This window comes from Alosa pseudoharengus, unplaced genomic scaffold, assembly GCF_046254945.1.
Source record: "Alosa pseudoharengus isolate Yale_2024_CS ecotype anadromous, Long Island Sound unplaced genomic scaffold, YU_APseudo_1.1 YU_APseudo_1.1_scf_1, whole genome shotgun sequence".
NCBI classification, from domain to species: domain Eukaryota; kingdom Metazoa; phylum Chordata; class Actinopteri; order Clupeiformes; family Clupeidae; genus Alosa; species Alosa pseudoharengus.
In genome coordinates this window covers 30,007,142-30,023,623 of record NW_027468564.1, presented here as the reverse complement: position 1 = coordinate 30,023,623, position 16,482 = coordinate 30,007,142, and the positions used below count along the sequence as shown (strand labels likewise).

General features: G+C 38.7%; 2 long non-coding RNA genes across 3 annotated transcripts; both read right to left on the bottom strand.

Moving 5' to 3' along the window:
- Nucleotides 1-1,112: 1,112 nt before the first annotated feature.
- Nucleotides 1,113-13,012, bottom strand: LOC143132621 (uncharacterized). The gene is made up of 3 exons (XR_012988348.1): nucleotides 12,926-13,012; nucleotides 12,016-12,181; nucleotides 1,113-1,261 (listed from the first exon to the last, which is right to left on the bottom strand). It is a non-coding gene; the product is annotated as an uncharacterized LOC143132621 (long non-coding RNA).
- LOC143132553 (uncharacterized) lies at nucleotides 2,591-5,500 on the bottom strand. Of its 2 annotated transcripts, XR_012988342.1 has the most exons (4): nucleotides 5,190-5,500; nucleotides 3,957-4,158; nucleotides 3,328-3,418; nucleotides 2,591-3,180 (listed from the first exon to the last, which is right to left on the bottom strand). It is a non-coding gene; the product is annotated as an uncharacterized LOC143132553 (long non-coding RNA). The 2 variants fall into 2 exon arrangements; XR_012988333.1 differs by lacking the exon at nucleotides 5,190-5,500 and having other exon boundaries at nucleotides 2,595-3,180; nucleotides 3,957-4,967.
- Nucleotides 13,013-16,482: the final 3,470 nt, after the last annotated feature.

Below are 16,482 nucleotides of genomic sequence, written 5' to 3'. Positions count from 1 at the left end.
CTCAAGGGGCCATGTCAACCCATTCCATAACCACTCATTTCATGTATAGCGCCACCTAGTTAAACACAAAAAAGTAAAAATGAGGTGTTGTAATTGAAGGTATCTGTGACCTAACATAGTCAAAACTGCACGAAATTGGAAGTGTATGATCATTATGACACCCTCTGTATGCACGCCAAGTTTTGTGGAATTCCGTTCATGGGGGGCCACACAATAAATTAATTTATGTTACTATACACCAACTGGCCTGTAGGTGGCCGGAGACAGTTTTCTGTGAATATCTCGAGAACCGTAGGGCCTAGGAGGTCCATCTTTTTTATGTATGTTGGTCTTAAGGGGGCATGTCAACCCATCCCATTACCACTTATTTCATGTATAGCGCCACCTAGTTAAATTTGGTGTTTTCTTCACAATATCTCTGGCTGACAAGGTCAAAACTGCACGAAATTAAAAGTGTAGGATCATTATGACACCCTCGGAATGCATGCCAAGTTTTGTGTACTTTCGTTCATGGGGGGCCTTACAATAAAATACTTTATGTGTATATTTAGTGACGTACACCAACAAGGATTCCCGGGACACTGAAAGACCGGGGTACACGAAACTTGGTGGGCATGTACCCCCATATGGATAGCATGGAACCGTCATTTTTCGTTTTGATCTGTAGCCCCCCCGCTGGACTGGACGCCCCGAAAGGAGGGTAGGGCAGACACAGTTCTCTGTGAATATCTTGAGAACTGTAGGGCCTAGGATGACCATTTTTCCCGTATGTTTGCCTCCAGGGGTCATGTTAATCCATTTCATGTGCACACATGTGCACAAACAGATACACACATACACACACACACATACATTCACAGTAATCATACGTATACCACATACTCACACAGTAGACATAATAATAATAATAATAATAAGCTTTATTTGTATAGCACCTTTCATACACAGAATGCAGCTCAAAGTGCTTTACATTTGAAGCATGTAACAAAATAATAGTCAGTCAGTCATTATCAATCACATTTCTTCATTGCTGGGGCCGTTTATGATCCACTCAGCAACATATCAAAAATATAGAAAATGACATGTCATAAGACTGGCAGCCTTAACCCTCTTACCCCCCACAAGCACGCCATATGGCAACTGTGGCAAGGAAAAACTCCCATATTCCAGGAAGAAACCTTGAGCAGAACCTGACTTAATAGGGGGAGCCCATCTGCTTCTGGCTGGCTGCGCCCTCCAATAGCAGCAGATGTAGAATAATCTGAAAAAGTAGTCTACAGGATAAGACGAGTTAACTAAAAGCTTTCCTGTACAGGTATGTTTTCAGATCTTTTTTAAAAATATTTACTGAACTCGCCTGCTTGATGTACAGAGGCAGGGTGTTCCATAGTTTGGGGGCATAATGGATAAAAGCAGCTTCTCCACTTTGTTTGTGGAGCACTTTGGGTACGATTAAAAGATTAGAATTGGATGATCTAAGTTTCCTTTGTGGTTGATAAGATATTAAAAGCTCAGAGATATATGAAGGTGCTGTGCCATTCAGAGCTTTGTAAGTAATTAACATAACCTTAAAATCAATTCTATAGGAAATAGGGAGCCAGTGCAGTTCAGCCAACACAGGGGTGATGTGTTCTCTCTTCTTAGTCTTAGTTAAAAGTCTAGCCGCAGAGTTCTACACTGAAAAAAATGACATGCAAGAATTACTTAATTTTATTTAGGTAACCATTTGCACTCAATTTAATTTAGCTACATCCAGCCCTATAGATTTAGTTGAATTTGCTTAATATTTTCTTGCAATTAAAGCTAAACTAAATTGAGTAGTTACAACTAAATCAAGAGAGCAAACTCCAATCAAATATTTTGAGTAAAAATTAGTATTAGGTAACCATTTGCACACAATTTAATTTAGCTACATCCAGCCATATAGATTTAGTTGAATTTGCTTAATATTCTCTAATGCAAGAATTACTTAATTTTTTTTAGGTAACCATTTGCACTCAATTTAATTTAGCTACATCCAGCCATATAGATTTAGTTGAATTTGCTTAATATTCTCTAATGCAAGAATTACTTAATTTTTTTTAGGTAACCATTTGCACTCAATTTAATTTAGCTACATCCAGCCATATAGATTTAGTTGAATTTGCTTAATATTTGTATATAATTTCATTGGTAAAAATTAAGTTAAACTTCAAATTCAGGTTAAATAGTATTAACTTAAATCTCAAACAGAAATGGTATAACTGTCTTTATTAAAACAAATGTTCAACACAGAAACACACATATGAACACACATTGTGACCCTTTGCTCTAAAAAATTATAATTTTCCCGCTCTCAAACCAAAGCAAAAGCAAAGGCAGTAGTGCCAAAGAGAGAGAGTGTGAGCACCAAAAGAGAGAAAGAAAGATTCAATAAATGGTTGTGAACCTTTGACCAAAGCCAAACACCTTACCAGTGAGTGATTGTGTGTGTGTGTGTGTGCGCGTGCGTGTGTAAGTAAATGTGCCGAGATAGAATGACAGAAAGACAGTGAGAAAGAAAGAATGACAGAAAGACAGTGAGAAAGAAAGGTTCACAACCATTTATTGAATCTTTCAAATCAAGTCAATCATGACTGTGTGTGTGTGTAAAAGTGTGCCGAGAGAGAGGACGAACGATAAAGACAGAGAGAGAAAGAGAGAGACAGCAGGGAAGAGAAAGAAGAGGCCCACTTGCCCATCTAATGATTTGGTTCTTAAGATTGAGAACCTTGGGTAGGAGCTTATCACCATCCATCTGAATGACAACTTTTTGCATGAATTTGTAATAGTATTGAAGAGTTCAACATTGATTCAATGTGTATATGACCCCTAGCTTCACCAAAGTCCTTTTAGGCAAGTCCCTGCACTCGGCAGCCATAATGCAATGCTTTTTTGGCACTCATCGGGCATCCTATTTGGCAGAAATGCGCGTGCGCAAGGCTTCACGACACCAACCTTACTCCAGCACCGAGTTCACAACACATGATTGGAGGATTTTTTGAGTGCTGTGTCTCCTCATTAGAAAGTCTCTGGCTTCACTGCACAGCCTTGTGCAACAGACCAAGGTTCCTCCAAAATGATGCCTCCATCCACAACGATGCCGATGTCCTCATGTTCCAAGGGGTGGTTTTCTCTTGACACCTCCTTGCCATGGATATCCTGTACAAAATTTAAAAAGCTGCTTTAGGTTGATGCTTGAGAAAAGGTACGAGCTGGGAGCTGGCTTAAAGGTTTTTGGCTTAAAAATTGGCATAAAAATGCAATTTTTATTGCAATTTCAACATGCCCTTGGTTAGTGTTACTTACCATGTACATGTATGAGAGAATCATCATCTTCACCAAAATAAAGGCACGGGGTCTTGATGGCTGCCTCCCTCCTCAGATGTACAGTCTCTGTCTGTTCAGATACAGGGATATTAATTATTTTGTGAAAATACAATCAATACTCTAAATAATAATAACCTCTATTTATAAAGCACTTTTAATACGGAAGATTCAGTTCAGAGTGCTTTGCAACAGAAAACAGACATTTGGCAAGCATTTCTTTCCCCTGTATTGGTTGAAACACACCCCATAATCACGTCCCAACGAAGCAGCGCCAGACTTAAATTCTGACAGGAATTGAGTATAACGACATCAGGCTAATAAGTGAGTGTACCAGTTGGGGAAGGAACAATGTGAGCAACGGGAAAATGAGTGAGTGGGTAAATGTATGACGACTCATGTAGTCGTATCAACCCTGAGGAGTCCAGTTATAGTTAGACACAAAATTATAATGCCTCTATCTGTCGCTATGTTGTAATAAGGAACATAAGAGCAATGTGTGAGTAGGGTGACTATAAGTGATGGCAGTTGCAAATAGCAGAAACAGATCCAATGTGATCATTGTATGTAATATGTAAGAGAAGTAAACAATAATAGTAATACAAACTTACACCTTGCAAAATCCTCAAATGTTTGGTCATTTTATGTCCTTTAAACCTTCTTCTGGAACTTATGACCTTCTTCTTCTGGAAAACGGTGGTCACTGGACATCCAAGGTTACGCATCTTTGACCTGTAGCTTGCCTGAATACCCAAGCATCACAGGCATTTCCTGATCCAGTCATCAAGCAAGGACATTTCTCAATACCTGTAACTAAAGAGGATAGAAACACATTTATAATATAAATATAAAGTATACATTTATGAAATATACTTATTTAATACATACACAAATGGTACTAGTTAATCAAACGATTTTGACACTTCATTTAATTGACATTTGACACATTATCTTACAATCTACCAACAATAGCTACACAGCCCTGCTTGTTGGTCTGACTGTCCCCTTGAAGGGAAAACATTTCGAATTTCAACACCATGGAACAAATAAAATGTTCAAGCAATATCTGCTTAACAGGTGCGTAGCATCAGCCTGTCCAGATCTTGCACTGCTGTTGAGTTTGAGAAATGCCACCACCACCACCATGCATATTCAGCGCTGGCGATGACATGAAATAGTGGTACTCCATTACTGACAGAATAAATAAACACGTTTCTAAACCTAGCGTAAATGTGGCTTTTGCCCAACATTGTCCGAGTTATGACCTGACCTAATCACTCACAAAACATGCGTCCTATTTCTTTCCTTTTTACATGTACCTTGGCCTGCATTCTGAGTCTCCAAACAAATGTATTTTGCAAACTCGGCATTGCTCAAGTTAAGTGTCAGTTGACTCCACAGGGGTCGGTGAAAACGTGTTTGGTCTGCTGCATAACGTGTTCGGTTAGCTAACTAGCAACGTTAAGGTCAACCATATTTCAGGCAAGATCTGTGTTCCAATTCAGTTAGCAGCTAATGTTAACTGTACAAACTTTAATGGGTCCACTGAGTTTCAACGACCTAAATTGTCTAACATTAAGGTATATATTCATTTTGAAGTTATTCAATCAATTACGTCGAGGAGGTAATACAAGTAAACTTTAAGATGAACTTGTTAGCCCAGTTAACATTATATTGGAGTAGAACTGCTAGGTAACGTTAAAGTTAACTTTAGCTAGCTTGCTAGACGATTTCTTAAATATTCAAGAAAACAGCTCTATCGTGTCAAATAAGGCAATTAAAGACACTCCAAATTTGTAATGGTAAACTGACTGTCAAATGACGTTTAATAATATACCACTTACCGTTAAAAGTCAAAAGCGAAGATTTCAAGTGCAGATCCCTTCAAGCCAACGGAACCGTTTGCAAAATGGAGGACAATCATCTTTTGGCAGCCAAATAAACGCATGCGCAGCACTGCCTCTGAAGCAAAACCCTTTTTTCTTGCAGATATTACTTAACTGAAATGAGTTTTTTGTAAAACACAAACAAATCTGAAGCAAACCCCTTTTTTTCTTGCAGATATTACTTATCTGAAATGAGTTTTTGCAAAACACAAACAAATTGAGTATATAAATACAGTTTCATTTAAGAAAAAATTACTACATGTCAAAATCACTTTTTTCAGTGTGTATGAGTGCCAATTTCTTTAGATGTTTTTTGGGAAGACCAGTGAAAAGTGCATTGCAGTAGTCTAACCTGCTAGTGATAAAGGCGTGAATTAGTTTTTCTGCATCTTGTTGAGTTAAAAAGGGCCGCACTTTGGCAATGTTTCTCAAGTGGAAATAGGCTGTTTGAGTAACTTTACTGATATGGGGCTTAAAACTTAACTCTGCATCTAAGATGACACCGAGGCTTGTTACTTTTGGTTTGACCTGGTGTGCCAAGTTCCCCAGATTACTAAGAACAATATCTCGCTTTAGTTTTGGTCCCACCAAAAGTACCTCTGTACATTTCTACGCTTGCATGCACAGGCACATACGCAGGCACAAACACAAGCACGCACGCACACCCACACACACACACACACACACACTCACACACACACACACACACACACACACACACATAACATAAACATAACACAAACAATCAAGAATTTCTCAGAATTATAAACAGGCAAGATGGGAGTGGGGTTGTATAAAATGAATTTTACATGTGAAATCTATGAACTAATCATGTTTTGGTACTTGTTGTCTAGCAGATACCAGTGAGAATTGAGTGTGGCTAATGCAATTTAGTGAGACAGTTAGAATCATATAGGCCTTTCAGCGTGATTTCTTTTTGTGGAAAAAATGTGCTGGACTGGGCGGCGGTCATATTTTGTACCGCTCTGCGGTACATCTAGTTATTAAAAACCATTTTGACAGAATATGAGATACTGCATACTGCAGGCTCTGCTTTACTATCTATACTGAAGTACCGTTGCAGAGCAGTGTGTCACTTTAGCCACTAGGGGCACCCATCAGGACCTGATCGTGAGGCTATGAACAGTAAATTTACATTTAGACTGGGTGGGATTCTTACATAATACCCAATAGGAGTCTTCTACCCACCCTCTCATTAGAATTTGCATAATAGCCGTTTCAGGCACTAGTTAACTAGTGAGCTGCTTCACTGCCACACATGCAAACTAGTGAGACTTCAATTAGTTCAATTACTTCAAAACGGTCAGCTTGTTTCTCTTTTTAGGTGTAACTAGTTAACTACTGAACAAAATATACATGCCACTAGTTAACTAGTAAGGCCCACAACACCCTCACTAGTAAACTAGTTGGTACTTTGGCCTTTACATGTTAACAAGTGACCATTTTGACATCTCACTAGTGAACTAGTGGGGCTGAAATGGCCTTCACTAGTTAACTAGTGGGCATTTTGGGGCACACTAGTAAACTAGTGACACTTTTTGCACCTCACTAGTTAACTAGTCGAATGGAAATTGCCATCACTAGTGGGTGTTTTGGTGCACACTAGTAAACTAGTGACACTTTTTAGACCTCACTAGTTAACTAGTGGGCATTTGTGTCTTCACTAGTTAACTAGTGAGCAGTTCTGCCTTTACTAGTTTACATGTAAGTGTCACATTGAAGCCACTAGTTTACTAGTTAAAGTTCCTTTGGGCAGCATGTTAACTTGTGTGCCACATGCAAATGTTGTGGGTGGGATTTTGTGAAATTCTGCGCTGTGATTGGTTGTCATGTTCTATTTGGACATAGGGAGCCAATATGAACATGAACAATTTTAATTCTGCGCCACTAGCTGACTAGTGTGAATTTAGGCTTCAACTAGTTTACTAGTATACATTTATGACCTCACTAGTTAACTAGTTTGGACAAAGGATGCATCAACTAGTTAACTAGTGAGCCTGCTGCCATCACCTAGCTAGCTAGTAAGCCATTTATGGTTCACTAGTTAACTAGTGACATTGACCTACTCCAACTAGTTAACTAGTGAGGAGTTTTGCCTTCACTAGTAAACATGTGCACATTTTTGGCTGTCACTAGTTAACTAGTGAGACCAAAAAGCCTTCAACTAGCTGACTGGTATGCATTTTGGCCTTTACTAGTTAACTAGTGGACATTTCTGGCTCTCACTAGTTAACTAGTGAAGCTAATATGTGTTCAGTAGTTAACTAGTGGGCATTTATGCTGTCACTAGTTAACTAGTGTGCACAAACATGGCTCACTAGTTAACTAGTTGACAAAAATGGCTTGCATGTTGGCCTGATATCAAGATATCAGAATAAATGCCCAAGCGGCTGGCCAAATTACATAGAAGTTAACAAGTGGGAATTTGACATTCAGTAGTCAGCTAGTAAACATTTTTGTACCATACTAGTTGACTAGTAAAATATAGAAGTCTTTAAACTAGTTAACTAGTGCACATTTCAGTGTCCACTAGTTAACTAGTGAACATGCTGAGCATTACTAGTTAACTAGTAAGATATGAAACATATGAACTAGTTAACTAGAGAGAATTTGGGCCTTACTAGTTAACTAGTGAGCATTTTGGCTGTCACTAGTTAATTAGTTCACACAGAAATGGCTCACTAGTTAACTAGTGGACAGAAATGGCTTGCATGTACATGACAATTATGCCTGATATCAAGATATCTGAATAAATGCTCAATCGGCTTGCCATAGTCTTGGTCTTCTGCTTCTCCCTATACATGCTACCATTAGGAAACATCATAAGTCAGCATAATATAAACTTCCACAACTATGCAGACTATACCCAATTATATATTCCCGTGGAGCCAACAAACAGTAATGACTTCATGAACTTTTTCAATGACAAAATTTAAACAATTAGAGATAAGATTAATATCCAGTCAGTCTCACCAAATGTTCATACTCCATTGCTGAACGGTAGCGAAAACATAATTGACTCACAGATGAGACGAACAACGTTGAATTCATTTACACCTATTAGGGCTGTCACTTTTGTGAAAAAATCCTGTTCGATTCTTGAGACATAATTGTTCATTGAATCGATTGTAAAATCGATTTTTCATGTCTAAAGACGTTTCAATTTTCAACACCAAATATAGGACAATCCACGAACAACTAACAGGCATTAGGACGAACGTAAAGGGGGCGCTTGAAGACGCACAATGGCGTGAAGTTTCACAGTTGTCACGCACAATGACAAACAGGAGTGCAACATTCTCGAAAAACAATAAGCAGAGTGGACTGCCATAACATCAGTGAAAAACATTACTGCAGGCTTCAACGTGGCTGCGTTTACAATTAGAAATGTCAAACAAATTTCGCCTACGTAGAACTCACGACTGCACAGTTTGCATACCGCTTTGTCCTTCTCCATAGTTTGATATACCCAAGTGCTTCCATATCGAACTCCTCAAGTTATTAGGGCCTATCACTCGTATCTCTCATGTCGCACAGGTTGATCGCGTTGTCCTCAATTTTTTGCCAAAACACCAGCAGCACAGCAGCCGATTGAAAAAGCTGTTTCCGGTGCGTAAAATTGGTGGGAATTTTCTATTTAGCTTTCGCAATGCTTACTGCACTTCGGAATTCTTTGTTATTTTTCTGCTTGTTCCTGCGTTTTGTTACATGTATCTTTTTCATTTGTTTAATTCGTTTAAAATTAATAGTGTACATATTTGGTTAAAATCGATTCCCTATTTTAGTTTTCGAAACTTGTGTTGGTTGGTCCAATCGATTGTGCAATCGATTTTCGAACGTAAAGTGACAGCCCTAACACCTATTGACATATTAGACCTCACTTCCACAATCCAAAATCTACAACTAGTCTACTAGATCCTATTCCTACTCATCTTCTGAAGACTGCTCTCTCTTTCTTTTGGATAATGCTTTGCTCCAGATTATAAATAACTCACTGCTATCAGGCCATGTACCACAGTCGTTTAAGTTATCTGTCATTAAGCCATCCCTCAAAAAGCCTACCCTTGACCCTAACAACCTGGCCAACTATAGGCCTATATCTAATCTCCCTTTTTTGTCAAAAATACTAGAAAAAATAGTGTCGAAACAAATTGGTACCTTCTTTCATATGAATAAAATCCAAGAATTATATCAATCTGGTTTCAGAGCTCACCACAGTACTGAATCAGCCTTAGTTAAAGTTTTTAATGACCTCCTCATCGCTGCCGATAATGGACATATATCAATATTGGTCCTCCTGGACCTCAGTGCTGCCTTTGACACCATAGACCACAACATACTACTCCACAGGCTTGAACATTCGATAGGCATTAAAGACTCAGCACTCGCTTGGTTTAGATCATACCTTTCTAACCGCAGACAATTTGTACAGGTTCACAATGAACCATCTACCCAGACTATGGTAAAATATGGGGTGCCTCAAGGCTCAGTACTAGGGTCCCTGTTATTTTCTCTTTATATGCTTCCTCTAGGCTCAGAAATTGGGAAACATGGCATTAAATTTCATTCTTATGCAGACGATACACAACTATACCTTTCCATAAAACCTGACGAATTGACTCCGTTAGCCAAACTTGACACATGTATACGAGACATAAAGACATGGATGACGAACAATTTCCTGCTTTTGAACTCCGATAAAACAGAAGTCATGGTTTTAGGTCCTAAAAAGATAAGGGATATCCTATCCTCATCACAAGCTACATTTACTGATCTCCGACTATCCTCATCCACATGTGTTAAAAATCTAGGAGTTACAATTGACCAAGACCTATCACTAAGTAATCACATAAAACAGATTACCAAAGCTTCATTTTATCATTTAAGGAACATTTCAAAGATAAGGAAGTCTTTATCCCTACCAGACGCTGAGAAATTAATCAATGCTTTTGTCACCTCAAGGATTGATTATTGCAATGCTCTATACGCTGGCTGCAATAACACCTGTCTAAAGAGCTTACAGCTTATACAAAATGCAGCTGCACTATCCTGGCATCTCTACACTGGCTGCCTGTTAGAAGTCGCATTGACTTCAAAATATTACTTCTAACATACAAAGCCATTAATGGCCAGGCACCAGAATATATTAAAGATCTCCTAGTCCCATATAACCCACCCAGACCGCTACGATCACAGAATACTGGCCTTCTTGTAATTCCAAGAATCTCAAAAACTACAGTAGGAGGCAGAGCTTTCAGCTATCGCGCACCCCTCCTCTGGAATAATCTTCCTACCTCAATTCGACTAGCAGACACCCTCCCTATTTTTAAGTCTATACCTCTTTACTGCCTCCCATAGTTAGGTATGGTGCGTGGAAATTCACCCACCTCAGGGTTTTTTGGAATGGACCACCCTGCTGAGTCCTCGTGTGACTGGCACCCCAGTCACATGTGCGATGGTGGTCACTGACCATACCTGCGCTGGTGTCGACTACCCCTCACCATGCCTTAGTTATGCTGCTATAGCATAGTGCTGTCATGGACTTTTCATGTGTCACGCCGTACAACCCCCCCCCCCCTCTCCTCTCCCCCCTTCTCTCTCTCTCTCTCTCAACTCTCCCCCTCTTGCCTATTCCCACCATGGCATACTGTAACAATATATAGTACTACTGATTACTTATTGACATTAACCATTTGATTTTCAGTAATACTAACCCACTCTACATCTCTCTTTCTTCCCCCTTACTGTACCTTACTTGTGAGGTATATCATCACCAGTCATCAACCATCCGTGTGTTGGCCCTCCTCTCACCCATCTCACCTGAAGTCCCATCCTCGATTGCCCTATTACTGCCCCCTATCTGGACTCCTGGCCCGTACAGCCTAGCGACCCACCACCAGCCTATGCCAACTCTGCCCTGATTACTGGCCCGTCTGCCAACCCACCACATGCCCCTCGACAACTCCCTTCCCCTGGACAATTCCAACGCTGGACTATTGAACTTTCTGTCACTAAATCAGGAATAATAAATTACCATAACGGATACGTAATCATCCCACCTCTTGTAACTTTCAGCTCAAGTGCTTTTAACACCATGTCTTATTCTCTACACCCGACTATCATATGCATTTGTCATGTATACAGACCTTACTGTCATGTACTGACCCTAGGCAGATGGGTCAGGCCCTTGAGTCGTGGATCTGCTCGAGGTTTCTTCCTATATATATCTCCAATTCTAGGGAGTTTTTCCTAGCCCCTGTTACCCATGGGCCTCTCTCTTGCTTTTCTTTTCTTCCTTTCTTCCCTTCTTTCTCTGATTGCCTACATTCTGTAAAGCGCCATGATACATGTGTTATGTTTTGGCGCTCTATAAGCACAATAAATTGAAATTGAAATTGAAACCCAGATGGCCTCTGCTCTCTTATTGCATGCTTATCCCCGAGTAATCAGTGGATGAGCGGCATTTGTTTAAAGCTAAATGACGACAAAACAAAGGTACTTTAATTGGACCAAAATCAAAGTGAGACAACATTCTTAGTCATCTTGGGAACCTGGTCAACACCAGGTCAAATCAAAAGTAACGAGCCTAGGTGTCATCTTAAAAACAGAGTTAAGCTTCAAGCCTCATATTGACCCAGACAGCTTAATTCCACCTGAGAAACATTGCCAAAGTGCAACCTTTTTTTTTAACTAAAAACAGAAACTAATCCATGCCTTTATTACAAGATTATTACAAGACAACAATGTAAAATAATACACAAACCTTTTATATTGTACCTCCAATGCATTGTCCACTATTGTACTGGAACACACTCCCTCTGATACCTTACAGAAAGACATTTTGTAGTCCTTGTACGGTACATTGTAGTTGCACTTCATGATGACGGCACCATCATTGTATCCAGTCAGAGAGAGTGTTGTCACTCTATCTGTAAATAAGAGGTAAAGAGCAAAGCTATATGATATACAGATAGCACAGTGGGGAGTAAGTATTTACACACACTGAATAAGTATTTGAACCTATGCCTATTAGCTGGTTTGATGCAATGCAAATCAAACCAGCTAATAGGCTAACTGAAAAACACACCATGCCAATCTCTAGGTATGGTGAAGGGTATGTGATGATGTGGGACTATTTTAATTCCAAAGGCCAAGGGAACTTTATCAGAATGCATAGTATCATGGATCCATGAAATAAGTGGTCTTTAAAAATAAAAAAATCTGCCTGATATGCGAATAGGGGTCAAATACGTATTGCCCCTGTAATTTAATGAAGAACATTTATTTATTTACGATACATTCTTCATTCACTAAGAAAATTGGCGTCTTCAAAGGTTGGATTTTTACTCATTTTTTAGTCAACTTTAGCATGGGTTCAAATACTTATTCTCCTATGTGTTTGTAGAGAGAAAAATATGTTTGCACATTATCCTGATCTGAGTAACTTCATTCACATACGTAGAATATATATATACGCTTATACTTGAATATTATTATCAGTATACAAAAGGATAGGATATACAACATTTTGCCTACTACCACCAGGAAATATGTGTACAGGTAATGCAAAAGAGCAAAGACACTCAGCTAGAAACAACTTGGAAAATAAACAAAACTGTATTCAAACAATCATATATATTATCCCCCTTCCCATCAAATAAGCCTGAATTTACCTGAGAAGAGAAATGACATGAAAAGGACAAAAATCCTCATTTTGAGCTGCTTCAGGGCTCCGACAGTGCTGGTTACGTGTTTACAACATGCAGATCGAGGGTATCTCAACTGAGGATCTTTACTCACTTCCTCTCCTCCTCTCCAGAAGCCTGTGGTTTGGTTTACATCACTCTTGTCTTCCTCTCAATGGCGTAAGTTTGGTGACAGCTAGTGTGTGGAACAGCTAGTACTTGTACCTCTATGGAATAATGGAATAAAAATTAAGATTGTCCTCCTAAGAGGGGGTGGGGGGGTGGCAAGAAAAACAAACAATGATATGCATAATATTAAGTTTCATTGCTTTGGGAATGGAAGCATGTAATGATGCTCTCTCTCTCCCTCAAATGTCATCACTCTCTCTCTCTTCCTCAAATGTCATCACTCTCTCTCTCTTCCTCTCAACAAGCCTGTGGTTTCGTCTGTTTCCTCTCTTCTGGACGATTTGCATCACTCTTGTCTGCATCTTTCAGGACTTCTACGTCATTCAAAAGGCTATAACCAAAGTCCTTTTAGGCAAGTCCCCACACTCGGTGGCCATCTTGGTAATGCACTTTGGGCAGTTTTCGGAGAGCTATGTTCCTATTCATGTGAATGGGGAGGCATACAGGAAGGGACGGGATATGTGTAGACTACTGCCATATTGGTGTTACAAACTAACCCCATATATTTCTATGGAGGATTCTTTGAGTGCTGTGTCTCACCTGAACAGCGACTGTTCAATTTAAGTCTATGGCCATAGCTCAGAATATGCTAAGGTCTTGGTTCTATAAAGTTAGGAATGTGAATTTTGGGCAGATTTTCATGATCCACAAACCCTTCTGACCATTTCAGGTAAATTTTTAGCATTTTTGAACATTCCAGTCTGAAGAAAATCAACCTTTTTATCAGGTGTGCACCTGTTATTTATTCTGCTGCCAGTTGGCCAGTTGCTACTTACACTCATCAATGCGTCAACGACACGCCTCTTTATGCAGACAGGACTCGATCCCAACAGTATTTTGCGCCCATAGACGTGAACTACGACGAACTATCGAACTATTGCTCCGCCATATATAATCTTTGCTCTGGCAGGCCAGCGAACCCTTCTTGTTTTTCTGTGGGCTTTTTTTTTGGCAGTTTGCAAACGGAGTGCATTACCACCATCTGCTGGACTTTAATGGCAAGTGTACCCTGGAGCCTCGCTCACCCACCAGGTGAATAAGGTGAATATATAGAGATTTCATGACAACAGATGACACAGTGAGAGGATGTGTTTGTGTGCCATTTCAGATTTTTCTTTGACAAGTTTTGGATGGTATTTTGAATACAGTCCTCAGCCCATCTCAGTTTTAGTATTAAACTCAAATGATCTGTTTGTTGTTATTTTTATTTTTTTTAAAACCTTGCTGTAGCTATGAAGCCACATCTTATCAAAGCTGCTCATAAGTAGCTTCGTTACACATCCCAGAGGAAAGAGAAATTTATTTATTTTGTCCAGTCTATTTCTCCTGGACATAATAAAGCTCATTTGAGGAACATTTTCTCATATTTTAACCGCTGAGAAATAGCCCTCATCTAAATTCAACATAATCTCTCGAAATGTTCTTTTTTTCTTTACCTTTTATGTCTTACTTCTCTGTTTTGGTCCTTATTACCTTTAGGCATTTGAGTTTTGAAGCAGAACGGTTACCAACATGTGGGAAGTATTGACAGAGACAGTGTTCAAAGGGTTTCAACACATGATACGATTTACTCACACATTCATGCTATGCTGAGTTATTTAATAAAATGAACATGAACATAAAATGAACATGAGTAAGACTAAATAGCATTGCCAAATTACATACATTACAGTACATTAAAACTGTTCATTTCTACAGTGCCCGTATACAACAGTCGGGTCCAGGTGTCCACAGGGGCCCGGGGTTGAGTCCGATCCGGGTCATTTCCCTCTGCCTCTCACTTCCTCACAGACCCCCCCCCCCCCTCGCTCCCATTCACTTCCTATCCATCCCTTCACTGTCCTATACAATAAAGGCAAAAAAGCCCCAGACATACAAAAAATAGCTCTATGCTATTACTACTCAAATACTAGATGGTGTGCTTATAGGTTAACTCTAGTTATGTATAAAGATAGAAAAGAATCCACACCCTCCGAGGTGCTGGCAAGGGAAAATAAACTATAAAAAACTTGGCCACCACACACTCCATCTCTTTCTTCTTTTTTTATTGATACCAACAACAGGAACCTTGACAAAGGCCGACAGGAAAGAGATAGAGTGTGCGGTGACCACGTTTTTTATAACTCTAGCCCTTTCATGCACGCATTATGAAAAAAATTGTCTAGATTTTTTAATATTGATTTTATTACTCTATATGAGCCTAAAACTGAAAAGCATTTTGAATTTTTAAAAAATATGATTTTATATAGAAGTTATTTTACTGTCCACATATGTGGACAGTGCGCAACAATGGGGTAAAAAAGAATAAAGAGTAATGACAGAAAATATGGACCATTATGTGACTTTAATGCAAAAAAACAACAGTTTTTTCAAGTACATCATAACAGTAATGATTTTAATGGCATAGAAGGATATTCTAAAGATGTTATGCAACCTTACAAAGAGTTAAACAGGTAACACTTTATAATAACTACACACAATTCATCATTTATTAAGCCTTTGTTACTTATTAGTTAATGGTTTGTTCATCATTAGTCATTTCTTGTTCATACATAATTTATCATCAGTAAAGCATTTGTTCACACAATTATAAATGGTTTGTTCATAGTAAATTAGCCTATCCAAAAATATGTTTGTAAGTACATGATTTATACTTAAAAAGTAATGAAACAACCACTTTAATGAAATCATTTTCTTATTATAAACTAGTTGCAAACTATTACAAAATGCTTTGTTCATCATTTGTAAAGCATTGTTCCTATGGTAATTATCATACATAAAGTATTTGTACACACAGTTATAAATGGTTTGTTCATAGTAAATAAGCCTATATCTAAAATATGTTTATGAATTATTGTTAATACTTAATAAATTATGCAATATACACATATACTAATGATTAGTTAGGGTGAGGATACATATTTTATAAACCACTTCCTAATACTATAATTCATGATTAACTCAGGGGTTACAAGTGGTTAGTTAATGATATTTTGTGAGCTTATCTAAAGTGAGGACTTTCTATGCCTTGCAACACATTTTCAAATGAGTTGTAAAGATTACATTCACATTCATTCATTTAGCAGACAAGCAACGTACACATGTCAATTAAATTGAAGGCCATTGACATAACAGTGAAAGCCAGGAATCGAACCCCCAACTTTTCAGGCTACTGCATGCTAGTCCAGCTCCTTATCCACTACACTACCTTGGCCCAGATAGAAACCCCTACAACGAGTTTCTGTTTTCTTCTAATACACACTGTTATTAAACATCTGTAAACTATTATTAAATGCTGTATTCTTCATTTGTAAAGAATTATTCCTACATTAATTCTCATCTGTAAATCATGTTTA